This window comes from Mixophyes fleayi, chromosome 1 (genome assembly GCF_038048845.1).
Source record: "Mixophyes fleayi isolate aMixFle1 chromosome 1, aMixFle1.hap1, whole genome shotgun sequence".
Taxonomy (NCBI): Eukaryota; Metazoa; Chordata; class Amphibia; order Anura; family Limnodynastidae; genus Mixophyes; species Mixophyes fleayi.
This window is the reverse complement of record NC_134402.1, coordinates 143,575,824-143,602,840: the sequence shown is the minus strand read 5'-3', so window position 1 is coordinate 143,602,840 and position 27,017 is coordinate 143,575,824. Positions and strand designations below refer to the sequence as shown.

At 39.9% G+C, this 27,017-nt stretch overlaps 1 protein-coding gene across 1 annotated transcript in view; it reads right to left on the bottom strand.

Annotated features, from left to right (window-relative positions):
* Window positions 1–27,017, bottom strand: part of EMCN (endomucin) — an 85,606-nt gene that overhangs the window by 18,928 nt on the left and 39,661 nt on the right. The window lies entirely within an intron of this gene.

Below are 27,017 nucleotides of genomic sequence, written 5' to 3'. Positions count from 1 at the left end.
CCGCTTAATAAAACCAGCTGTGGCTACTTGAACCGAGGCACTATACTTCGGTGATGCATGGGATGTGCAGCCATTTACCCCAGGAGACAGCACTTCTAACCTAACTTTGTGACATTATATATATATATATATATATATATATATATATATATATGTGTGCGCAAAGTGAGGGAAAGACATGGTTTTGCGCTGGGTACATCAGGATAGAGCTGGGGAAGAACTTAAGGTTTACAATGCTTTTCCTGTGGGTGAGCAATTGAAGTAAAGGAAGCTGGCCAATCTAATAGACAGATGGTCTGTGTTAGGTTAGTGCTAGAGATGGCCAAGGGTAATAGATTTTACCACCTAAAATTATTAACTTACAACATGTATTTTGCCTTAAATTCCTGATGAACCCATCTTAACAGGATCAATGGATATATGTTCCTACAACTTTGGAACAGAAAAGGCAATATGGAGTGGATTTTATGGGTGTGGTATGTTTTAGTGATTTTGATAATATGGACACTGACTATATGTACATAAAATTCTGAACACGTTACGTCACTTAGCATAGCGACACAAAATTTTTGGTTTTAAAGTGGCAACATCAGGAAGCGGAGCCCTACATTAATAGTTACTCTAACCCTAATTCTAACCCTAACCCGATCCCTAATGCTAACTGTAACGCTAACCCTAACACCTAGCTTGGATTATTGATGCGGCAGGTCCTGGCATTAAACCGGAATTGTTAGTGTCCTATATTAAAGTGACATAAATTCCAAGTGGCTGCATTTTCTGAGATTGCAATTGATAGGCGCCGAGTCAAAGCCATGTTGGAAATGTTTTTTGTCTATTTATTGGTATGTCTATATTTTTCTAATGTCACTCTCATACTGTTCGGCATTTTTATGTAGATATCGTCAGTTGTTATTAGTATACTGGTTTTCCATTTCTAAATAATGGGAGCCTACACCAGCCCATAATCCTGTTTATGTTCAAAGTATTAAAAAAAAAAGTATGCTCATTCAATTTCACTGAGCATGATTTTATTTGAGAATTGTCAGCACCAATGACAAAGAACATATGCATGTAGGGGAGGCTGATTTCAGACTATGCCTCATCTACAAACCTTGATTGTTTAAATTAAAAGCAGGGCTGGGAGATTGATCGAAGATTAACAGCACATTTATCAAAAGTCTGGGAGAACAGACCAGCCATCAGGTTGTTTCAGGCACATTAACCCTTCTGACAAATGCCAGATTTGCAATCCAGTCTGTGAGCTTAATAACTGTATAATAAAGATACCAGGATAAGTGTCTTCCTGCAACACAATTTTCACTGCAGCAATTACATTTGCTTGGCTAGAGGTCTCCTCATTAGTTTTCTGCTGGCATTAATGTCCAAAACCAGACACATAAAAAAACCTGCCACAGAATGGTCTATAGCATTATTATAGATATCCTTGAATGTCTCTATGCATATAAATTCAGGTCACTCGTTAGAACGTTGCACTACCCACTATGACTTGATAAAGTCTGTCATAACTTGGGAAATCATGTAAGAGATAGGCAAAAGAACAACTGACCAAAATACTCAGCAAATGTATTATGTATATGTATGACAGATTTCAGACACAAATTCAGCAAATGTATGATAAAAAGTACAAATTAAGTAAAGTGCTATGGATGATGAAATCTACAGTTTTACAAATATATAATAGTGCTAATTTGATTATCTGCTATACAAATAAATTGTTTTGTAGTGTTCCTTAGTGATGTGATCATCTGGGCTGGATTTAATTGTATCGGTTACCTACTCATCTGGAAGCCAGTGAGTTTGTGATTTCTACCAGCATTCATGAGAATGCAACCTTGCCAGTATTTCATACTTACGAACTTTGAATAGTTGGTTTCCGGGAGCCTATCATGGGAGGTGAGCGTGACGGGGGCGGGGCTTCAGAATGTGCGCCATTTTGGCCAAACGCAAAGTCGCGGTGTTTGGGAGCTAATTATGTCTACTTCACTAGGAAGTGGGCAGAATTTGGGAGATTGCCACACTCAAAATGCGGGAGTCTCCCGGACATTTCGGGAGAGTTGGCAAGTATGCAGTATTTCCTCGTAAATATAATATGCTGAATATCAGATAGGCCCAAATAATGTCTTCCTTCACTACATTCAAAGAACTGTTTTTATCGTTTATTGTTTAAGGAGATATTCATGGTTTATGAAAGTTAGGTCTGACTTTGGTATTGATTTACAAAAAAACCCCCACATGTTTTAGAGGTTTCAAGCAATTTTCTGATACCATGTTTATAAATGGGGTTTGACATTTGAAATTAAGAGATATGAGTGAGAGTTTTCATTTTGCTTGCTGTGTCAATGTAAAATCAAAGTGTATTATCCTTTAGGATGTAAGCTCTCAGGAGCAGGGCCCTCTTTCCTTGTGTGCTCCTTCTACTGTTCCTTCACCCTCTGTACATCTTGGCCTGCTTCGCTAGCCCTGTTTTCTTAAGCCTCGGCCTTCTTCTCGCTGATTTCTACCATCCCTTTCACTATCTGTCAGATATAATCTGATTTACTTTACCCGGTCACCTGTGTTTGTATATATTTTTGTATCATGTTGTGTCTTGGTTCTGTTTTCTGTATATGTTATGTACGGCGCTGCGGACCATTTGTGGCGCCTTATAAGTCAAAGATAATAATAATAATAAAAAATAATCAGAGCATCACCTACCAGTGGTCAAATTATGGAAAATGGTAGAAAGAAAATACTGACATACTGACATGCTCATCAAGATATATACATTATAAATTACATTGCAATATGTAATCTTTCAATGGGATGGTAGGTTTGGGTAATATGCATGATTTGTGTGCTACATGAGATGAAATATATTATTTTGTGCAGGTTCTGGAAATGTTTAGAGAAAATAAAATGCATGCTGACAGTTTATATTTATTATATAACATAAGCGGTGTAAATATACAGTATGTATAAAAAATTCTGATATACCGTATTTCCCCATGTATAGGAAGCTCCACTGTATAAGACGCACCTATATAAATCATGTGAAAAAATTGAGGATAAACATTATCCTCAATTTTTTCACAGAGTATTTGTGCAGCTTATACAGTGGAGAGACTATGCTATAGTGAATTCTGACTTACCCTGTCAGATGATTCCTCTGTCTGGTAAAGTCTTCTGTCTTCTCTCTGTCTGATCCTGATGCTGGAGATCCGATTAAGGTCCTCTCTGCGATGTCCGGATGTCCTTTCAGGACCTTGTCAATCCTTTGAGGACCTCAAGGTCCTGAAAGGCATGCCTTTCAGGACCTTGTCAAGGTCCTGAAAGGACATCCGGACATCGCAGAGAGGACCTTAATTGGGTTTCCAGCATCAAGATCAGACAGAGAGACGACTTTACCGGACAGAGGAGTCATCTGACAGGGTAAGTGCTACTACCCCTGTATAAGACGCACCCAGTTATTAGACCCAACATTTTGGGGGAAAAGGTGCGTCTTATACATGGGGAAATACGGTATATCCTTATCTTTGATTACTAGTGATGTCACAGAGTCACAAAAATATCAAAATATTTCACTATGTTTTCCATTTTGGATCTTACATCATCCAGCCTTAACCTATTTAATGCTGGTCACTACAGTCCCCATAGCTTTTCAGCACCAGCTTTAAAAAACTAAGGCAGTCTCAAGATGACAGCATAGCTATTTATTGGCATCCTATGGACTCCATCGCCGCTGGAGAAGATCCGTTACCAGGTCCCATAGCTTTGCACAATATTAGCGGATAAGATTACAGATATGGAGGACCGTTCCAGATGGAATATCATCAAGATCCGTGGTGTCCCAGAATCAGTCTCCACCTTTGAACTTTTTAACTTTGTGTTGGAGCTCTTCCACAAACTCCTCCCTACAGTCTCAGATCATGATCTGCTTCTTGACTGCATTCACAGGCTACCTAAACTGAGATCTGGCCTTCAAGCAACTCCTTGAGACACGCTCCTGAGGGTCAATTTCCCCATTAAGGAACACATACTGAAAGCTGCCAGAGCAACAAGGTCTGTAGAAATCCTTCGGGACCTTCAACTAATTCTAGACTTTTCTGCTTGCACTATAGCCAAGTGGAGATCGTTTCAAACCATCCCAAAAGCACTGAGGGACCATGAGATTCAGTATAGATGGGGTTTTCCGGTTAAGCTCATCATTCAACGAAACAACAGCTATTCGTATAATCTCTGTAGTGGAGGAAGGTCATTATCTATTAAAGTCCTGAAACATTCTGATCCCTGCTAGAGATCCTGCTCTGAGAGGTACAGATCCGTAGAGAATTGTCTACGGTGGATAAAGACCGATACTGTGCCACTGCTGTGACTTTCTTCCTCCTATAGGACCTTCTTTACTTAATGACACAGCCATTATATGTTCAGGACAGTATGGAATGTGATCATCAAGTACTAGAATTGCTTTGTGAGATGATCACAATTAGCAGCCCCCTTTCCAAGGGAAAGAACAGATCAGGATACAATGCACACTAGGTTAAGCAGGAACTATCATCAGCATTGTTCTGGTACCAGGAAGGGGTTTATAAAGCCAGCAGAACCAATGAGATATTGCAGGATGATTAGCTGCATGAGTGCAGCAAGTGATTGGACAGCTGATGCTGCCAGACGGAGAACTGAAGAGACGCTGGTTGCTAATTACATAACAGCCAGCTGAATCAATGAGGCACCGACTGCGTGGGAGAAGAGGACACTACTCTTGTTGCTGGGCAACTAGTCCAGAGCACAGCGGCGGGCACTTTGCACATGCACGAGACATCATACAATTCACTGCAACTTAATAAGGAGAAATGCTGGTAACAAATGAGGCATGCAGCAGTGACCACTGCATAACTAAACATATCAGGGCACAATCTACCACTGGCTGACAGTGAAAGGATGTCAGTTAGATCTGACATGTAGCAGTGATCATCAAATTCCTAAACACATGAGAGTGTAATTCATTGTCACCTGACAGGGAAAGGACACTGGTAACAGATCTGGTATGTGGTGGTGATCACCATACACTGGTTACATCTGGGTGCAATCCACTGTTGCCTGACAGAGAAAGGACGCTGGCTACTGTTGCTAGGCAACTGATCTGGTGTGCTGCAGTGATCACCATATTTCTTAACATTATTTTTGTCAGCGCACACCTGAGTTTGTGTCTTACTTCTCATGCAAGTTAGGTCTATGGTTGTGCTTCCTTCTTCTGATTCATAATCTGTTGATGTGGTCATGATGTGGTTCCTCTTAGGCAACTCGAATTGTTTACTGTTGATGATTTGCATGTCTGTTTATCCATGAATTTCTGTTTATGTTTGTGTTACGTGTGGATCTCTCAGGTATTTATTTACTGTTTATTATTGTCCATTTTTCATTTGACATAATAGTAAGGTTAGGTTGTGTAGGTTGCTTTAAAATAACATAGCCTTTAGCTTCTAAATTACATATCATGTATGGGTGGTGGCTTTCCATGTTTTGTTAGTTCTCATTTTGTCCAGCAAATACTTTAACCCTATGTTTTGTGTTAATTCAGTTTTACTCTTCCTGCTGCTCCCTGGTTGACCCTTTTCCTTCTTCCTACCCCATGGCTACTTTCCCTAACAGAACATAATAGTCTTTCTTGCTCTCTCAGACAATCATTACCTACAAAATTTTCCGAGACAGCCTTTTGCATCACCCATTTGCTATTCTCTCCTCCATGGCCCATAATTTATATGGTTACATTTATTTCTTTAAATGTATAAGGTCTGAATTCCCCTAACAAACGCTGTTCAGCTCTTGCATCTTTCTGTCAACATATGGCGGATATAACTGAAGTACAATAAACAAATTTTCGGCTAAAGCTCCCCTTCTCTTTAGGGATAATCACTTCCCAATCTGCTAAATATATGGTTCCCTCAAACGCAATAAAGATGATATTTTGATTACCTCAAAGATTTCTTTCACACTCAAATCCAATATAGAAGACAAAAACAGATGTTTCTTGATCCTTATAGGCTCCCTGAACAATATAATAGTAACCATGATTTCCCTCTATGCCCCGAATTCTAGGCAGTTACCATTCTTGTGGAGCAACTTTCAGGAAATTGAGAAACACGAGGTGGGCAGTCTAATAATTCTGACTTTAATATTGTACCGGACCCCAAACTTGATAGAGACTCACTATCATGTTCTCATCTGAGCTCAAACCTTATGTGAAACTTCTTGTGGAATAAAGTTTGTATGACATCTGAGGGATGAATGAGCCTATTTCTCCTCTGTTCAGAATTTTTACTTTCGCATTGATCTTATCTTGTCTGACAAATGGACTTTGCAAAGCACTTCTACGGTCCAGATCCTCCGATGACATAGTCAGACAATGTTCCGCTCTTATGGACCTCTTATGGTACTTGTCCCAACACTTGCTGACACTGTTGAAAGCTAAAACCGCCCCTCTAGGGAACTTAAGAAGGAGTTAAGCCACGTAAAATGTCGATTACAAAAGCTTTACCAGTTTTAAACTTTGCTATTTAACTGGTAAACATTTAATTATTACTTTATGGCAAACTTATACCTGACTAGCCGCTGCTCTGCTATGTGCGATCACGTGATTATTATAACACTTGATCGTGATAATAAGAATAGCAATTGAGAAAATATTTTACATTCTTAAGTAGTAAATCGATAAACATATGTGTACATTCTGTTTATCAAGAGTTTGTGGTTTAAAACAATATTGTTTATTTGATGAACGATTATGTTAATTCATAAAGCCATGACGATGTTTTGATATGAAGATTACTACAACTATATGATTGGTTAAGTAATGGAATGTTGGGATATTTAAGGGTTTCTCTATGTATTGTGCATCACCTCTGATGAAACCACCCACTTGAAGGCAGAGAAATGCGTCAGAGCTCCAGCCTGTGCAGACAAACAACCAATACATTTGTCCAGCATTGTCCAAGGAAACACTTTATGTTTGAATATAACATGACATCTTGAGTTCCAGCCTTAGCAGAAATGTGATGAGACATCTGCAATTACATTCTAAGGTAAGCAAATATATCCTGTGTTTTCTTTTATTCTGCCTAAAAGGATCAACTATGGCTTTCCTATGAGGCATCAATATTTGAGAAGTACCATCACGTTTTTCAGTCTTACTGGGCCTGTTAAAGGACGCATTACAGGAACTGTACACCCTCTTTCTGTTGGGAAAATAGAGTCACCGATGTCCTAGATATATAATAAGTGACTGTGGTTTCTGAGGGACATTCATATGTTTGGATTTTTATATGATATTTATATTTACAACAGTATTCTGCCACACTGAGCATTGTTATTATATGTTATTTAATATGCATTAATATTTGTAATAATTTTATTATTTTAAATAACTTGTTTACTTTTTATCAGTGCTACTCTATATTTTTTTGTTTTCCTTCTTTATAATTTACATTAAAAATGGGTTTAGTAACTGTTTATTAGTGAAGCTGTAGGTAATATAGGCACCTATCAATAGTCCAATAAGTCATGGTTCTTGTTTTTAATGTCTTTTCTACTAGATTAGTCCTTAGTTCCCCATGAACCCAACAAGAGATCCAAAATGACATTAAAACCCTTCCAAATGACAAGGCCCCTGGTCCTGATGGTTCCATTAATAACTTTTATTCCACCTTTCAAACTGAACTAATCACAATTCTTGAACAATTGTATAATGCTGGTACAGAGAGGGGTAGTTTTTTCAACTGAAATGTTAAAATTGCAAATTGTAATTATTTCCAAGGCTAGTAAAGACCCCACGTCCTGCCAGAATTATAGGTCTATTGCCCTACACAACTCTGAATTCAAAATCTATGCTGACCTCATAGTGAACAGACTTAACCCTATCATTCCGAGACTCCTTCATCCGGTTTTGTGTTGGGACGCCAAGCATCAGACAACACATGACAAGTGATTAACATCAAGCACAATTTTTCCTATTCATGGAAAACTACTGGACCCTTTTATTTGGGAATACTAATCACTTCCTATGTGGACACGATACATACAGGATAATTCCAACTATTCCTCCTTGTTACTGCAACTTACCAACCTTACAAAACCCTGGTTGCCATACGAGGTCTCCAGGATGGGTAGGCTTGCTGCCTTTAAAATAACATTGCTTCCTAAAATTATATATCCATTTTGTACACTACATTTTCTTTTGCCCAAACTTTCTTAGACAAACTCCGATCCTTCATGTGCTCATACATTTGGAAGGGCAAACCCCCACGTCTTGTCTATAGATGCATAAACCTTGGGAGCAAGCTAGGGGACCTTGCTCTACCGCATTTAGCCAAATATTACGAGGTTTACCTCTTGTCACAATTGAGATACTGTTCTTTTCCTCTGCACCAAAAGCCTTGGGTTTACTTGGAGAGAGCCCTTATTCACACTTTCCCTGTTGTATACCTCATATGGGTTCCTAAAGTCTGGTGACCTTCTAATTCTGCCAACCCAAGCTTACTAAGGACTCACTAACTCTTTGTGAGAGAGTCACAGACACAAATAAGTAGTTGCCTCTCCCCACCTGTAACCAATTGGTGAAAGTGATCGCCAAGCTTATCCCTGACCTCAACCTCTCCTCCTGGTATATTATTGGTACCCTCACTCACATACATTTTAATAATGCATTCCTTATGTCCTTAGTACAGCTCAGTGACCAGTACTACCTTCTAACTCATGATTTCTACAAGTTCTCACATCCCAGTGAAATCAACACATTGCTCTTCATCAATCATCCGCCCTGGTTTTGGCTAAATTGTTGAAGGGCCACAACAGAGTGGGTATCACTTTCTGGTATTAGTTTCTGACCTCAGTGGACAAGCCCCTGAAATCCCCTGCCCAACTACAGTGGGAGCTAGACTTTTATCAGAAACAGCAGGGACGTGGAACATGGAAGTAAGAGAATGAGTTGCCACGGCGGCGGCTCGTGACACCAAGGGGAGACCATATTCTTGTCCGCTTACCATATGTCATGATGCCTCAATCACACTGAAATTTTGATCAAATTGTTTAATAGGTGATACTTCACTCCTGCAAACTTACATAAAATGTGGCCTTCATAGTCAAAGTATTGTTAGCACAAATTTAATGAGATTGGTGATATTATTGAAATATTTTGGAGGTGCCCAGTAGTTCAGACATTTTCAGCCAAATGCGAGATGTGATTCACCCCACACTTCCTTTCTCCCCTGAACTGGTGCTCCTCCATTACTCCCTTTCCTCCCACATCCCATCCTGTGACAAGTATGTGATTGGCCATATCCTAATTACCACTCGAGCCTCCATAGCCCAAGTCTGGAAGGCTCCGACACTCCCTTCTCTTCACAAAATCATCTCTAAGGATCAATCTAGTTTTGAGATGGAGAAGCAAGGCATGCGCTACTCTCGTGCTGCATCTTCCCCTTTCATACAGTGGTTTAGTTGGAATGGGTACATCACTGATGGAGAGAGAGCCCTTCCTAATCTGTCTCCCCTAGTGACATCCTCAATACAGGTCCATTGGCTTGAATCTCCCCAACCCACACCTGACTAGCTTTTCTTATTTATATTACATGCCTTCTCGGTCTCACAATGTTCTTGTTTATATTGATGGAATATATATATATATATATATTTACGCTGATTTATGCATTTTATTATGTTCATTCCCCACAATGTACCCTCTTCCATTGGAGTAGCTTATGTTCCTCTTTCCCTTTTTGCTTTTTACCTTCCCAAAACTGAAAACCCTTAATAAAAAAATATTAATGTTAAAAAAAATCCTTATATTTTACACTGGAGAGTTGGGATAATGTATAGTGTTATGAAAAAGCATGTCCAATCAGGCTGGCAGTAGACCCAGAGAGGCCCAGCATATATGCACATTAGTGGATACACTATAATTCACTAAATTGTGCTATTGCTTTTGGAGATGAGATTTTCTCAGATATGTCAGGATCAGACTGCAGCAAAATTCCAGTCTGAGCCCAATAAGTTCTATCCTGCCAAGCATTTGTTTAGTCATTGCTGTTACCTACATTATGGGTATGACACTTCTACTAAATGAAAGAGCCACAGACATGTCAAATAACTTGACATGTGACAAAATATTAGTACAAGGGTGAGGAAAGCAAAGCACTAAAGGCAGTGTGACAGAAACACAACTTAAATATTTTCAATAGACATAATCACTGCACAGTATTGTTTAAAGCAGGGTTTCTTAAGCTGCACTAGGGGGCCCTATATTGAGATTGGACTTTAGTATGTTATACCCAGTATATGTAGTTCTAAAAGATGTATGATCGAATGGGGTTTAAAAAAGCAGTTTGTGCGGACAAATATATGTATAACTAAAATGTATTAAATATATGCAAATAACAGTTTTCTTATATTTAACTCACAGTTAATGCATTCATTAAAACATATATACAGGGTCAGAGAAATGTCAATGCATTTACCAGCAGACAAAACTTTAGGGTGCAACACTAGTGAGAAAGTGATGAGTTCATCTTTAGTCTTTACTGTATATTGTTTCATGTGTTCATGTGAGACAATTGTCCTACAGTATACTAAATATTACTATCACCTCCATTAGTATGGGGCTGCATCATATACCAAAGGTATCATATAAGATTTGTGTATTAAGTTAAAAAAGCAGATACAGTTTTCAATTTTGGGGGTAATCAAGGACATAAAGTTTGAAAAATAAGCAGGTTCATGTACAGCACTTAAAATGAGAGTATATATCTATTCACTGGGTAATAGTAATAGAATTGTGAGGCTGAACAACTATCCGAAAAAGGTAAGGACACTCCCATTGGCAAGGAATAATATTTCTAGTAGCGATAGTGAAAAAAAATCTACCTGGCACAGAATATGTTTACTGGAAAATTGTTCCAACATAGATTTATTTATAGAACCAATTTAGTAACATATCATTAACTAACCAACCATGGTTGAATTTAATTGCTATATTTGTCTCAGTATGACAACCTGTGAAGCTGTAATCCTTCTCATGGGAAACAAGCACATATTTAGGCAGACAGTGCAGGAAAACTCTTAAAAAGACTTTCCTTCTCTGATATTAAGGCAGCTGCTGACTCAACCCACAGAAATCTAACATATTAAAGGTGCACTAGCACCGACTAGACAAAATTAGTAATGTGCACGCCCTTCCCCAGTCAGAGCCGCCAGAAAAATGGCCACTATTACCAGGATCGTACTTTGGGAGGATTTCCCATTAACTAGATATCACTCCACATTCCAGTCAGAACAGTTATGTGGGTTGGAAGGAGGAAAAAGCTTATAGGATCTGGCCAGTTAGTTATTGCATTACAGTCATAAACTATACCTCTTTGTTTGCAGTCTAGGATTCATTTTTGCTGTAATCTGCCTACATTTTAATGAACTTTGGCTTCAAGAAAATGGCCACTATTATTGTTCTTTTTTATTGTTAGCCCTAATGTACTGTTCTTACTTACTATAATGTGTTTTATGTGACTTTAGGGAGGAGGGTGCACAAAGTAAGTTACCTGTGATCCTCTGCAGTTTATTTGCCGCTGAGAGGGATGTGAAGCAATTGGATGTGAGGGAAGATTAGCATTAATTTTATAGAGTTGTATTAATTTGTAAAGTATTATATTAATGTGGTAATATGCTCAAGATGGGTTAATGTAACGGAGGTTAATATTAAGGTATTTTGCTTTACATTAATATACTTCTTTTTTATTCTTTCAAGTAATTAACATATGTTATTACATTTATATACCTCGCACTTTTCGAATTCTATTATTATTGTGACAGTGGCGCATGCAGGGGGGTTTCTGAGTCTCCAGAAACCCCCCCCCCCCTGCGCTAACTAAGTGGCCGCTATAGCTGCACTGTCCTATACAGCAGCCGCGGCGCTGTCAAAGAAGCGTCCGCGGCGGTGCTGTAGTGTATACAGCACCGCCGCGGACGCTTCTTAGACAGCGCCGCGGCTGCTGTATAGGACAGCGCTGAAGAAACGGAGCTGCTGCGCATGCGCAGCAGCTCTCACGGGGGGTGGTTTTTTTTGGGGTCGGGGGGGAAATCCCCCCCCCCCCCCGACAATCCTCTGTTCGCCCCTGTGTGAGTAGTGTTATTCTTTGGGCTTCAAACATTTGGAATCCCCCCTCCATAAATTCTATATCTGCCTTTGATATCAGCCCTGGCCAAAAAACAAAGGACCTATCACAAAACACAACCAAGAGATTGTGATTGGTACGGTGGTAGTCATTTTTACGACTATCATCACAACAACACTACTTACCCCCTACATCCTCATCACAAAACTGTTATTCCAGACATCTAGCTATTCCCGACTGTTGAAAAAGCTGACTTGCAAGTATTTCCACCCAGACACAATATGTTCCTTGCTAAGGCATGTGTCTTTCCACATCTCAGGAAATGCTACTAAAACTGTCCCCTCTCTACCCTTTATCTTATTTCAATAATCTAACACAAAATGAAGTCTTATTTTGATTCGCTAGGTGCACCGGCATGCCTTAGCAAGGAACATCCTCACTGGACACAACTCCTCACTCCTCTTGCTCAGCCAAATCATGCACTTGGTGAAATCAAGGTATATCTGCCCAAATCTAGGTGCACAACACCATCAAATGGCTGTTTTGCAATAATGTGGTCCTCCTACCACAAAAACCCATGGCATCTGTACCTAATTTGAACAAAGTCTTACAGAAGTTTACCAATATTTCTAGCCTCTACATTAATTCTAGCAAGTTACTAGCTGTGAATTTAATCTCATTGTCAAATGTTTACTGTTCATTATATTTTGTAATTGTACAATGGCAATTATGTTTCATACATGTAAAAAACATTTACAGAATATGCACATATCTTACACAAGACACTGCAAAAATGGTGACGAGAACTCCGACACGTTTGACACCTACTCAAAAATTCCGATTTGACAAAAAAACAAATACAATATAAACAGATTTACCTGATAACTGAAGATCCAGATTTCCGATGGCAGCGGAATGCTGACAGGCAGTCTTTCCAAAGACCCAGCTGTCTGACACTTCAGTTTGACGTCAGTGCGCCCTACATTAATGTTCATTTAAAGCTGCAGGTGAAGTGTTTAAAGACAGCCTGCCGGGTCCAGACATTGCCGATTTAAATTAACATTAATGTAGGGTGCACTGACGTCAAATTGAAGTGCCGGACAGCTGGATCTTCGGAAAACACTGCCTGTCAGCATGCCACTTCCATCGGAAATCTGGATCTTCAGTTTCCAGGTAAGTCTGTGTATATATTGTATTCATTTTTTGGTCAAATTGGAATTTTTGTGTAAGTGTCAAGATGTCGGGGTTCTCGTCACCGTTAAGACGTACCCAACCCGATACGACGGTGCCTTCAAGACCTAGGGATTGCAGCGGTCGTGTGAGAAGAGAGTGGTCAACAGTGTCAAATGCAGCAGAGAGTTGCAGGAGAATTAAAAGAGAGTAATGGACTTTAGTTTTAGCAGTGATTAAATCATTGTCAACGCAGTCTCTGTGGAGTGTTGAGAACAAAAGCCAGATTAAAGAGGATCCAATAGGTTGTTTGCGGAAAGGAAGCGTGTGAGGCGAGTGTAGACAATTCTCTCTCGATTCTCATTAGTTTATTAATAATATATTTTCACCATTCACAACTAATAAGGTTTAAAGTAAGGTAGTATGTTAAGGTAGTACGTTATTTATTATTATTTCATGCAATTGTCAATACATGTCTATTATCAAAGTGTTTACAAAGCTGACAATTTCTGCACCCCTCTTTTGCTGAAAAGGGTAAACTGTGTGTGATAAATACCAAGCACTCATTTACATAGCATTAAAAGCAACAATTTTGAAATTCTGACTTGAAAATCATTGTTATGATGTGCCGAGCTAAAATGCAAGATTTGAGTAAATGATTAATAAATGTTTTGGCTAAATGGATCTCATTCATTTTTGGGAAGTTTGTTATTTCTATTTAATATGCACTGTATTTTTGCTGTTGTATTGCTGCCACAGCTGGTGCTTATTATATTTGGTCATTAAAATGTGAATACAAAATAATGTTTGATGTTCATTTCAAGAATTTACCTCTGTTATGGTAAATTAATATGCTTTACTATTACATTAATGTTCTTAATGTGTTTGCTGCTGCATCTACAAATATCCATGCGTATTATTGGATGATTTATAAATACTGTGCGGGTCATTGCCTTGTGCCTCATTGTTAAAATGTGAGGTACATGTGTTTTTCTTGTGAATGCAAAAGTAATTTCCTACAGGGCCTCTAGGTGGAGCTCAACACTCACTTTGTCTCACAACACCTAATGAGGGAGCAAAGGCTGTGGCCATTTAACCTACCTACTTTACAGATAGATTTGGGTTTCCAACTTCCAATGGCTTTTTTTTTATAATATCAGTAAAAGGTTAGAAATGCATTGGGGGTGCACTAACAAATAACCATCAATATCTGTTACATTTTATGTACAAGTCACATTTCCCAAAATAGTTACCTTTTGGTGCATAGCAGCTGTAAGCACCAAATGTAGAGATTAGACTCAGTTTATATGCATTGTGATTATTAAAATACATCAGGGATTAGCAATTGTGGGCACCTAAGGGTATCTGACGTAACTCCAATAGATTTCATAGGAGATAAACAGCATAGTATTTCTGCAGTTTTTTGAGCCCTTGCCAAGTGGCACGCAACTTAGTTTTTAAATGTTATAAATTAGTAAACAAAATAATGATACGCTGAAATTCCCATGCAATGTTATGTTTATAATATTACACCACACAACATGTGATCTGGGCGTCCTGTCTGACAATTAGATCTGTATTCACTTAGGCTACACATGTGGAGAGACTGTGCAGACCTAGTCACTGGGTGATAGGGCTGAATGACCGGATCACAACAAGCCTATGAACTGTAATTGGCCACTGTGCCAAATAACTTACACATGAGGTTATCTATCCAGTTCAATCAATACATTATCGATCCCAACTAGATATGGGTCATGGGGAAATATTGGTTATGGTCAGCAGTCCAGTTTGGATTTCCCAATATGTAGCCAACTTAAAGGGGATGGATACCCCCAGTAGGATCTAATCAGGGATCACAAAAGGCCAGGAGTCTCGGCTGCCAGTGTAACTGGTGAAATAAGGATGTTACATGAGTGTATGTGGGCATCACACAAGTGTATGTGTGCTCCCAGACCTCCTTCCACCAGGTACTCCCTTCTGGTGCCGAACCTCTTGGCCAATCACAACTTAATGCAATTCAGCTGGTTGTATCCATGCATTTTAAGTGCCTATTTTAAAGATAACAACACGATTGCAAACATGCACAGCAAAAAAAAACCATAAGAATATTATAACATCTGTTGTACTGACATTTAAGTTTCATAGTTTTTAAATGTGATGCAAATAAAACATGTTGAATTCAGTTTGGTATAATATCTCTTTCAAATTATCACTAATTCCTATTTTTTTAGAGTATCATGTACTGTGATAAATTATACATTGCTCTGTACTGCAGCAATGTGATTAACTGTTTGTGACACTTGTTCACAGCTAATTCAAATGTAAAACAATGCTGTGAATGCAATTTCCATGTCAGAGATGATCCTGAAAACATTTGATAAAACCAGAGAAAATGTGGATTCATTTATTTATTTAAATGATCCTTCTGCAGAGATGAATTTATTAAGTTATTCTATATTCACAGTTATTTTTGTATTACAACCTGTATAATAATTGCATTTACTTTCATTAAGAAGGCAACATATGTGTTATACGCCTGCTGCAGTCCAGATCCCAGAGAAAAAGTGACATCATACTGCAGAGTCTACGGAAGTTCTGAGCAGTCAGGATAGAGGGAGGCCAAAGGAAGCCATGGACAACTGCCAGCTGGACAGCCATAGATAACAGAAGCCTGCCATAGTGGGTCCTTAACATAGCTACAGCCATAACAAGAGTATATGTACACACTTGCTTCTAACTATTTAAATGGGCTTTTGTGGAGTTTGTAAAAAAAATCCCACTTAGCTTATTAAAGTCACAATATAGAGTAGTAGGCCACATTGGTTTCCATGAGATTGAAATAAGAAAGAGAAACGCATATATCGTGTTATAAATATGAAACTAGGGTGCAAGCAGTGATCTGGGGCCTGATTCATTAAGGATCTTAACTTAAGAAACTTCTTATTTAAGTCTCCTGGGCAAAACCATGTTACAATGCAAGGGGTGCAAATTAATATTCTGTTTTGCACATAAGTTAAATACTGACTGCTTTTTCATGTAGCACACAAATATCAACTTTAAATTTCAGTGTACAAATAAGCTATCAAGTATTTGTGTGCTACATGAAAAAACAGTCAGTATTTAACTTATGTGCAAAACAGAATACTAATTTGCACCCCTTGCATTGTAGCATGGTTTTGTCCAAGAGACTTAAATAAGAAGTTTCTTAAGTTAAGATCCTTAATAATTCAGGCCCATGATCCCTTGCCAAGTGGAAAGCAACTTAGCTTATTTGGCCTTAAGCATACCTTTCATATACACATAGTGGAGGTAGCCAAGTTTTGGGATGAACCAACATTCATGGGAATGAAGCATTTCAATTTAACAGAACTAGTGACATCCCTGAGACATGAGATACAAAATGCTTCCTGCTACTGTGAAGCCACTAGTTCCTAGCGAATTGATAGACTACATTCTAATGGATAGTGGATCATTCCAGAGATAAAAGATGATTGAGTATTAAGATTATTAAGAACGATAAAGCTAGAGATTGAATATGGCCTAGTGCATTTTATTGAATTGATCTCATCATGTCCACGAAAACTCACTGATATAATAATTTGTTGTTTTGCAGAAATATCTAAAATCTTAGAACCACAATTGACCATATCTGAGGCAGAGTAAGCTATATTCTGAACAGCTGTTCCTATGTTAGTGTTACAATGTAAGCCATGAGTTGTGTTTACCTTGTTATTTAATAGGGTAAATTTCTTAACTACACACTATTGCCATATTATTGCAACTTATGGCTCTTGGGATACACTGTAACATTGCTTGTTAAGACTGAAAAATACTGCAGCTGCTAACACAATAAAACATGACCTAGAAGGCAGTCAATTGTGTACTCTTTCTGTAACTGTCCAATTATGAGAAAATGACTGCAGCATTCCTGGATTTCTTTCACTGCTATTCTGCTAAAATTATGAGTATAAAAAAAAATGATTAAATTAAGATGACAGACAGAACAAGTCATCTCATATGTGCTAGTTCAATTAGGGTGCTGTCATTTATTTGTTACATGTTTGCAAAATCATCATGTTAATAATGATGGTGCCAGCAGTGTGCACTAGTACCACATAGAGGAAAAACAGCAGCTGTCTGAGGAATAAACTCTTTGGAAAATAAAACGTAAGGACTTGTTATGCTCAACAAATACAAACATTTTTTATGAGGTGGAAAGTTTTAATTGGATCTTGGTAGTGCAATTGATATTACATATTTGAATTATGCAGAAGTGTTAAATACTGTTCAACTAAACAGGCTGGTACATAAGTCTGGTAAGGGGAATAGGTCTATGGAAAAAGTATGTGCAAGGGTGGTGAACTGGTGCACAGAAGATAAAGTGTAGTTGTAAATGGAACATATTCAGACTGGGCTAAAGTATTGGTGTACTGCAGTATTGGGTCCTGTCTTTTTATTCTTCCATTTAATGAACTCATAGATGGCCTACAATGTAAGGTGTCCATATTTGTTGATGACACTAAAAATACATGATATGTGAAATTGGAGTGCGACATGGCAAATGATAGTTAATGTAAATAAATGTAGGTTATGCACCTAGTCTGTAGTATTTACTTGGCTAGTTACATGTTAAATGGAATAACACTGGGGAAAATGGAAATGGAAAAGGAATTAGTAATAATGCTAGCTGGCAGGAAGCTGAGACGTAGCACACAGTACCAGGCAGTGGCTGCAAAGGCGAATAAAATCCTGTCGTGCATAAAAAGAGGTATAAATGTAAATCTGCAGCTATTATTACTGGAGGATATTATGAGGCCCATTTTTGCAGGGAATTTATCCGTTTGCCATTTCTGGGGTCGGGCAGGACCCCCTCCCCAACACACATACACTAACATTGAAAATGCTGCACCAGGTGGTTTGTTTTTCCTTAATCAAGATCAATACAATTAGAATTAAAGGAAGGTGGAAGGTGATGGTTGTTTAAATTTTATTATGTCGCTATCTTTTAAGTCAGTAGGTCTTCAGTGAGCAAAAAATATTTAAATACTCTAACAATGGCTACCTGTTATTGCTGACTGGATTGTTGGACTGACCATTAATCTCACAATCCACATATTTGAATATTATACTCCTAATTTTTTGTAAAGATATAGGATACCCTGATCCATTAAAGGCTTTCTCTTCATATGTAATCCCAAACAATTGGCCAAATCCCACTTTAGCAAAGTGCCCATGTGAATCTTCTGTGGTACTTTTAAGGTTCCTTTGCACATAATCTCTTCAAATGGCTCCTCTCCCCATAGTTATCATTCCACCTCTCTCCTTCCTCTTTCTTACCCCCTTTCCGCTGTTGATAATCAAAAAAGACTTCATACTTGCTATTGCTTGAAATGTAATGGCCTGCATTGTTCTGAATGTATATGTCATTAATCCTGATTGTATTTCTTATGAAGGGATAGACGTACCTCCGAACAAATACATTCTTAAAAAGAAATACCCTTAAAATATATATCCAGTCCTTGCAACAAGAAAACTGTGCTCATAACATGTAATAACAGCAAAAAATTGTTTGCATAAGCTGCAAAATGTTATTTATGGTAGATGTAACTTCTAATGACAGAATTACTGTAACTTGGTCTGTAAGGCCACAAGGTAAAGTAACCTAGTGTAATAACCAGATTAATAAGGAGTCTTGGGACTGGTATTATGTCCATGGTGGTCGCAGTTCATTATTATAATTGCAGTAAGGTGACAAATGAAATAACATAATATAAAATAATATAATACTATGAAATAATGACTTCGGAATCAAAATTTCAATTGTTAAATTATTTAACAAAAAAAAAATCAATAAAAAAAAAACAAGAGCCCCATTTTATATGTTAATGTAGCTAATGAGGAATTGTAAATACTTTCCAATTCACAATACAGTTGTAGATAATAAATGAATATAGTACAACACTTCTGTATAGTACTGCGAGCAACCATGTATTAAAGGGTAATAGCCACTGAAGACAAACAGGCGGTAGAAACAACCCTTGTATCTAAAGATTAAAAAGTGCAATGCAAAGTAGCCTGGCCTAACGGAAATACAGTAAGCAGGCTTACATTTAGTGTGTGTGTGTGTGTGTGTGGGGGGGGGGGGGGGGGTTCCTAATGCCCAGAAACTCTCCTAATACTTGAATGATGTTTTCTGCCAGTGCTACATGGATATTATAGAACAGGGATGCTTGGGGCAGTGATTGATATTGAAATTGTGTGAGATATGATTACTGGGACAGTGGTGTAATATGGATGCTTTTAAAAACAGAGTGCAGTTTCAGTGTGCACATACTGAAAACAATGGAGTTTGTACTGTGCATAGCATACAGGTTGTGCTGTGTATAGCTGAGATGTGGTGCAATGCATAGCATAAAGGATGTGTGCTGTGTAGCAGAGGGGAAATAAATTGCTATGCATAGCAGATAGGCTGTGCTCTCTGTAGCACAGTGGTTGTGTGGTGCATAGAGGAAGAGTTGAGCAGTGCATAACAGAAAGATTGCATGGTGCATAGCAGAGAGGTTGTGAGGTGTATAGCAGAGAGGTTGTGGGGTGCATAGCAGAGAGGTTGTGGGGTGTGTATCCAAGAGGTTGTGCTTTGTAAGTGTGGAAATATTTAATCATGGTTCAAGGGCTGGAGGTGGTGCATTTACAACAGTGTTACCTGTTTAGCAGGGCATCAGAGGTAAAGTGGCAGAGCTCATCATGTACAGTCATGGCCAAAAGTTTTGAGAATGACCCAAATATTATTTTTCACAAAGTCTGCTGCCTCAGGTTTTATTATGGCAATTTGCATATACTCCAGAATGTCATGAAAAGTGATCAGATGAATTGCAATTAATTTCAAAGTCCCTCTTTGCCTTGACAATAAACTTTATCCCAAAAACAACATTTCCACTGCATTTCAGCCCTGCCACAAAATGGCCATCTGACATCAAGTCAGTGATCCTATCGTTAACACAGGTGAGAGTGTTGATGAGGACAAGGCTGGGGATCACTCTGTCATGCTGTTTAAGTTAGAGTAACAGATTGGAAGCTTTAAAAGGAGGATGGTGCTTAAAATCATTGTTCTCCTTCTGTTAACCATGGTTATCTGCAAGGAAACACGTGCAGTTAGCATTGATTTGCAGAAAAGGGCTTCACAGGCAAGGATATTACTGCTAGTAAGATTGCACCTAAATCAACCGTTTATCCAATCATCAAGAACTACAAGGAGAGAGGTTCAATAGTTGTGAAGAAGGCTTCACTGCGCCCAAGAACATCCAGCAAGCGCCAGGATAATCTCCTAAAGTTGATTCAGCTGCGGGATCGGGGCACAACCTGTGCAGAGCTTGCTCAGGAATGGCAGCAAGCAGGTGTGAGTGCATCTGCATGCACAGTGAGGCGAAGACCTTTGGAGGATGGCCTGGTGTCAAGAAGGCCAGCAAAGAAGCAACATCTCTCCAGGAAAAACATCAGAGACAGACTGATATTCTGCAAAAGGTAAAGGGATTGGACTGCTGAGGACTGGGGTAAAGTAATTTTCTCTGATAAATGTCCTTTCAGATTGTTTGTGGCATCTGGAAAAATGCTTGTCTGGAGAAGGAAAGGTGAGCGTTACCCTCAGTCCTGTGTCATGCCAACAGTAAAGCATCCTGAGACCATTCATGTGTGGGGTTGCTTCCCAGCCAAGGAAGTGGGTTCACTCACAATTTTGCCTGAAAACACAGCTATGAATAAAGAATGATACTAAAACATCCTTCAAAAGGAACTTCCCCCAACCATCCAAAAACAGTTTGGTGACAAACAATGCCTTTTCCAGCATGATGGAGCACCTTGCCATAAGGCAAAAGTGATAACTAAATGGCTCGGGATGCAAAACATCGAAATTTTGGGTCCATTGCCAGGAAACTACCCAGACCTTAATTCTATTGTTAACTTGTGGTCAATCCTCAAGAGGTGGGTGGACAAACAAAAACCCACAAAGTCTGACAAACTCTAAGCATTGATTAGGCAAGAATGGGCGGCCATCAGTCAGTATGTGGCCCAGAACTTGATTGACAGCATGCCAGGGTGAATTGCAGAGGCCTTCAAAAAGAAGGGTCAACACTTCAAATATTGCCTAAACTTAATGTAATCGTAAATAAAAGCCTTTGACACTTCTGAAATGCTTGTAATTTTACTTTAGTATACCATAGGAACATATGACAAAAAGGTCTAAAAACACTGAAGCAGTAAACTTTGTGAAAACCAATACTTGTGTCAATCTCAAAACTTTTGGCCATAATTAAGTAATATACATTTAAGTACCCTACTCTTTTTACAACGCACATTTCCAGGAACACCAGTCATGCAAAGGTCAGCAAACAGGGCAGCTCCACAAACTGTAATGTTGGTATGCTCCTATATATATTCAATGTGGATAAAATGAAAAGCTCTGCCAGGACAATTTTCTTCCAGGAAGTTGGTAAATGACACCTCCTGTCCCTGTTTTCTTATCCTCTTTATTGTATGGCTTGGTATCTACTTTGGTCATCATGACGCTATAAATCCTTATGAAAGTATATGTAAAAAACATAAATTACATTATAACAGTGTTCAGTGAGAATATCATGATGGGCAGTCGCTCAAGATCTTCTTAGAAAGCACCGAGTGCAATGTACTTTCATGCATCTTCCCAGAAGTAAAGTTTCCATAGAAATTATATTTAATTGAAGTAAACTACACTTATACCTGAGTAAGACATTCTCTCCACTGACTATTGAGGATAAATACTGTACATTAAAAGGTTCTAATTATGTTAGACAAAGAGAATATGTGCAATATGAAATGAATAGTCTATAAAAAGGTTTCTTTATTTCAATCTCATCCTCATGTGTCTGTTATCTAGTCATCGTCACTCCCACCTCTTCTGTTCCCTCATTATGTCACTGCACAGCCCGGGAGGTATATATTAAGCAGACTGGGTGTTCTACTAACAGCAACAGCTGGGCAGCAACTGACCACCTAACTCTCAGCTAAAGTCAACTGGGCAGAGACTTAGATCAGATTGAAATGAAAACTAAAGTGGAGTTATCCTCATACCTTTCACAAAATTTCAGAAACAGTTGAAGTATATACAACAATTGACCAATATGGGCAAGTTAATCACTATTAGACAAACAAACAAAATAAAACTACAAGTTTGGGCATTTTAATGTATGAAAATTCACATTTGTTGTAATTTATTCCCTACAGATTCCTAGGAAATGAATTACAAAAAATGGTGATTGGGACAAGTGCCTCATACAACCAACCCTTAAAAATAATTACATTTGTGTTTTATGTATACTAATAAAGCACCTGAAAGCAGTATAGATGGATGCAAGTCTCACTCATTTACAAATATTGCACTGTTTATTGTTCTAGTTATTATGTCAGATAGCCTTGCTGAGTGTTACAAATATCAGCTCAAATATAGCAGCGATGATAGACCATTCAGATAAAGCACTGCATAAGAGATTCATTAATGAGTTTTAATTAAACCCAACCCATAATCGGAGATAAACACTGCAGCTGGCTACTCCAGCTTGTCACAAAACTGAATGAATAGCATGTGTAGATAGATATGCTATTAAGATTTGTTGTGGGAAATTAACACAAAGGGCTTGATTCATTAAGGAAAGTAAAATAACGAGAAACTTTGAACCTTGGCAAGACCATGTTACATTGCAAAGTGGTGCAAATTAATTTATTATTTTGCACATAATAAAAATACTGGCAGTTTTTTCGTGTAGGACACAAATACTTGATAGCTTTATTTTATACAGTGACATTTAAAAGTTTATCTATGATATTTCTACCCCAATTATAAATCTGTCCTCACATTTTAAATTTACCTCCCTCTCCAATACAATGTGGTTTTGTCAAGGTTCAAACTTACTCATTTTTTTTTGCTTTATTTTCCTTAATGAATCAGTACCCAATATCTTCACATAAATATAGCAATTCTTCAAACTCGGGCCAGTAAAAGAGAGCAAGGTTTTAGAGGGAAAATTCTTTCAGACTTCTGTGTGTTCACATCTAAAACCACACTGGTATGCAGGGCCGGACTGGCCATCTGGCACTTCTGGCAAATGCCAGAAGGGCCAGTGGCTAGATGGGCCAGCCCGACACTTCCCCTGGCTTTCTGATGGCTGGCTCCTCCCCAGGAACCAGCCATCTCCGTTGCACTGGATCACTCTGCACTGTGCCCTGTAATGTGGACACAGTTTTTGCATAATTTTATTTCTCTGAATGAGGGAGGGGATCACGCAGAGGTACCACGATTTCCGCAGTGGGGGGGGGGAGCCGCGATTTTTGCGGGGGGTGCCGTGATTTTCGCGGGGGGGGGGTTGCCCCGATTTTTGCAAGGGGGGGGGTTGTCAGGAGTGTGAGAGAGCCAGGGTGGAATGAGTGCAGGAAGAGAACAGAGAGCCAGGGGGAAAAGGGGGTGCTGGAAGAGGGGTGAGAGCCAGGGGGAAAAGGGGGTGCTGGAAGAGGGGTGAGAGCCAGGGGACAAAGGGGGTGCTGGAAGAGGGGTGAGAGCCAGGGGGAAAAGGGGTGCTGGAAGAGGAGTGAGAGCCAGGGGGAAAAGAGGTTGCTGGAAGAGGGGTGAGAGCCAGGGGGAAAAGGGGTTGCTGGAAGAGGGGTGAGAGCCAGGGGGAAAAGGGGTGCTGGAAGAGGGGTGAGACCCAGGGGGAAAAGGGGTGCTGGAAGTGAGGTGAGAGCCAGGGGGAAAAGGGGGCAGTGGAAGAGGGGTTAGAGAGCCAGGGGGAAAGGGGGGTGCTGGAAGAGGGGTGAGAGCCAGGTGAAAGAGGGGTGAGAGCCAGGGGGAAAAGGGGTGCAGGAAGAGGGGTGACAGAGCCAGGGGGAAAAGGGGATATAGGAAGAGGGGTGACAGAGCCAGGGGGAAAAGGGGTGCTGGAAGAGGGGTGAGACCCAGGGGGAAAAGGGGTGCTGGAAGTGGGGTGAGAGCCAGGGGGAAAAGGGGGTGCTGGAAGAGGGATGAGAGAGCCAGGGGGAAAAGGGGGTGCTGGAAGAGGGGTGAGAGCCAGGTGGAAGAGGGGTGAGAGCCAGGGGGAAAAGGGGTGCTGGAAGTCGGGTGAGAGCCAGGGGGAAAAGGGGGTGCTGGATGAGGGGTGACAGCCAGGGGGAAAGGGGTGCAGGAAGAGGGGTGAAAGAGCCAGGGGGAAAAGGTGGTGCAGGAAGAGGGGTAACAGAGCCAGGGGGAAAAGGGGTGCTGGAAGAGGGGTGACAGAGCCAGGGGGAAAAGGGGTGCTGGAAGAGGGGTGACAGAGCCAGGGGGAAAAGGGGGTGCTGGAAGAGGGGTGAGAGCCAGGGGGAAAATGGGTGCTGGAAGAGGGGTGAGAGCCAGGGGGAAAAGGGGTGCTGGATGTGGGGTGAGAGCAAGGGGGAAAAGGGGGTGCTGGATGAGGGGTGATAGCCAGGGGGAAAGGGGTGCAGGAAGAGGGGTGACAGAGCCAGGGGGAAAAGGGGGTGTAGGAAGAGGGGTGACAGAGCCAGGGGGAAAAGGGGTGCTGGAAGAGGGGTGACAGAGTCAGGGGGAAAGGGGGTGCTGGAAGAGGGCTGACAGTGCGGTGCTGGAAGAGGGGTGACAGTGCTAGGGGGAAGGTTGTGCAGGAAGAGGGGTGAGAGCCAGGGGGAAGGGGGTGCAGGAAGAGGAGTGAGAGGGACAAAGGATAAAATGGTGCAGGGGCATAGCTAAAAGAAAGTGTAAAGGGAGAGACATCTTCAGAATGGGAATGTCAGGGATGCAGCCATCATAAAACACAGGTAGTAAGTAATGAAGAATGGTAATGCACAGAGGGGACAAGTGTTAAAAAAAAATCAAGCCTTCATACTCCATTCAGGTATATTTTCTATACCCCCACTTCTAAATTTCCACTACGACCACTGCCCTCGGCCTGTGCTCCCGACTGCCTGTGTGAGCCGACAGCTGCTGATCACTCCTCGCCCAGCGCGCCCAGAAGAAGAACAGAACACAGGATGCCATAATCGGGTAAGTTCATATATTTTCTCATGTCCGATGTGTTTTTCACCATCTTTTCTTGAACTGGGAGCACTACTGTGTATCCAATGATGTTTAAAACACTATGTATCGCTCATTATTGTGCTGTGATGTTTCTTGCATATTTATCTGTACAGAGAATTTTAATTAAGAGGAAAAAACGCTGCTTGTCATACATTTTATCTTTGATTGTGTCAATATATCTATTTTTCCTTGCATTGTAAACGGGGTATTAAGCTGCTCCTGGGACTCACACTCTCAGTATCTGATATGCTGTACCAATTTTTATTTGTGAATGAGTTTTTGCCTGGTCACTACTATTGATTTGGCATACTGTTATTTGGGGGCACTACTGTATGGCATAATGTAATTTGTGGGCACTATTGTGGCATAATATGATTTGTGGGCACAATTGTGGCATAATATGATTTGGGGGCACTACTGTATGGTATATGATTTGGGGGCACTACTATGCCATAATATGATTTGTGGGCACTACTGCATGACCAAATATGAATTGAGGGTAATATTATGTGGCATAATATGACCTGAGGGCACTGTGATGTGACATATTATGAGCGGTGGGCACTATCGTGTGGCATAATATGAATTTATGCCAAAGGCAAGTCTCTCATTGTTGAATATGACGGGAGCCCAATGAAGTTGCTGTACCGGGGCCCAAAATTCCTCTTGTCGGCCCTGCCTGTGAGTCAAGGGGGTAGACATCTCCAGGTAAATAATCTAAATGTTTCCTATCTAATCAAACTGATGGATCACATCCAATTATTTCTCACCCACCTCCTCTATCCCCCTTAATTTATATACTGTGTTATTTAAAATGACTAGAAAAGATGCATATCCAGTTACTGTAGTAAAAAAAATATTTTTCTCTGACATTTTGCTGTAGATGGAAATACTTTTTATGCGGCCACGTGGGTTCAAATGATCGTTCAATAGTTATGTTTTTTCTGATATATTTGTTAGAGTTTTATTTCATGTGGAATGATTCATGAAAATTCTGCCATTACTATTTAAGTGAGGGAAAAGAGTACCTGTTACCTATATGTGTGTAAGTATTCTGTTGTTGCTATCTTGTGGGAGATTTGAAAATAGCAAAACATTGGTTTCCTACAGTGGCGCCTGTATAATTGGGGGAATTACTGTAGTATGGGGTGACGTAGTGGTGGCAATGTTGTAGTGTGTTTGGGGCTTAGTATTGCTAATAAGTAGGAGAGAGTATTGCTGTAATGTGGGGATGATGTCGGTTGCTGTAATGTGGGAGTGATGCTGGTTGCTGTAATGTGGGGAGTGATGCTGGTTGCTGTAATGTGTGGGGGGGGGAGGAAGTCTGGCTGCTGTAATGTGGGGGTGATGCTGGTTGCTGTAATGTGGGGGGGGTAATTCTGGTTGCTGTAATGTGGGGTGTGACAACGGTTGTTGTAATGTGGGAGTGATGCTGGTTGCTGTAATGAGGGGGGGGGGTAATGCCGGTTGCTGTAATATGGGTGGGTATTGATGTAGTATGAGTGTGTGGGTTTTTTTTTACTGCTGTAATTTTGGTATAAATAATGTATTGTTATGGTATTTATTGATGTAATTGGGGTACTAATAATGTAAGTTTG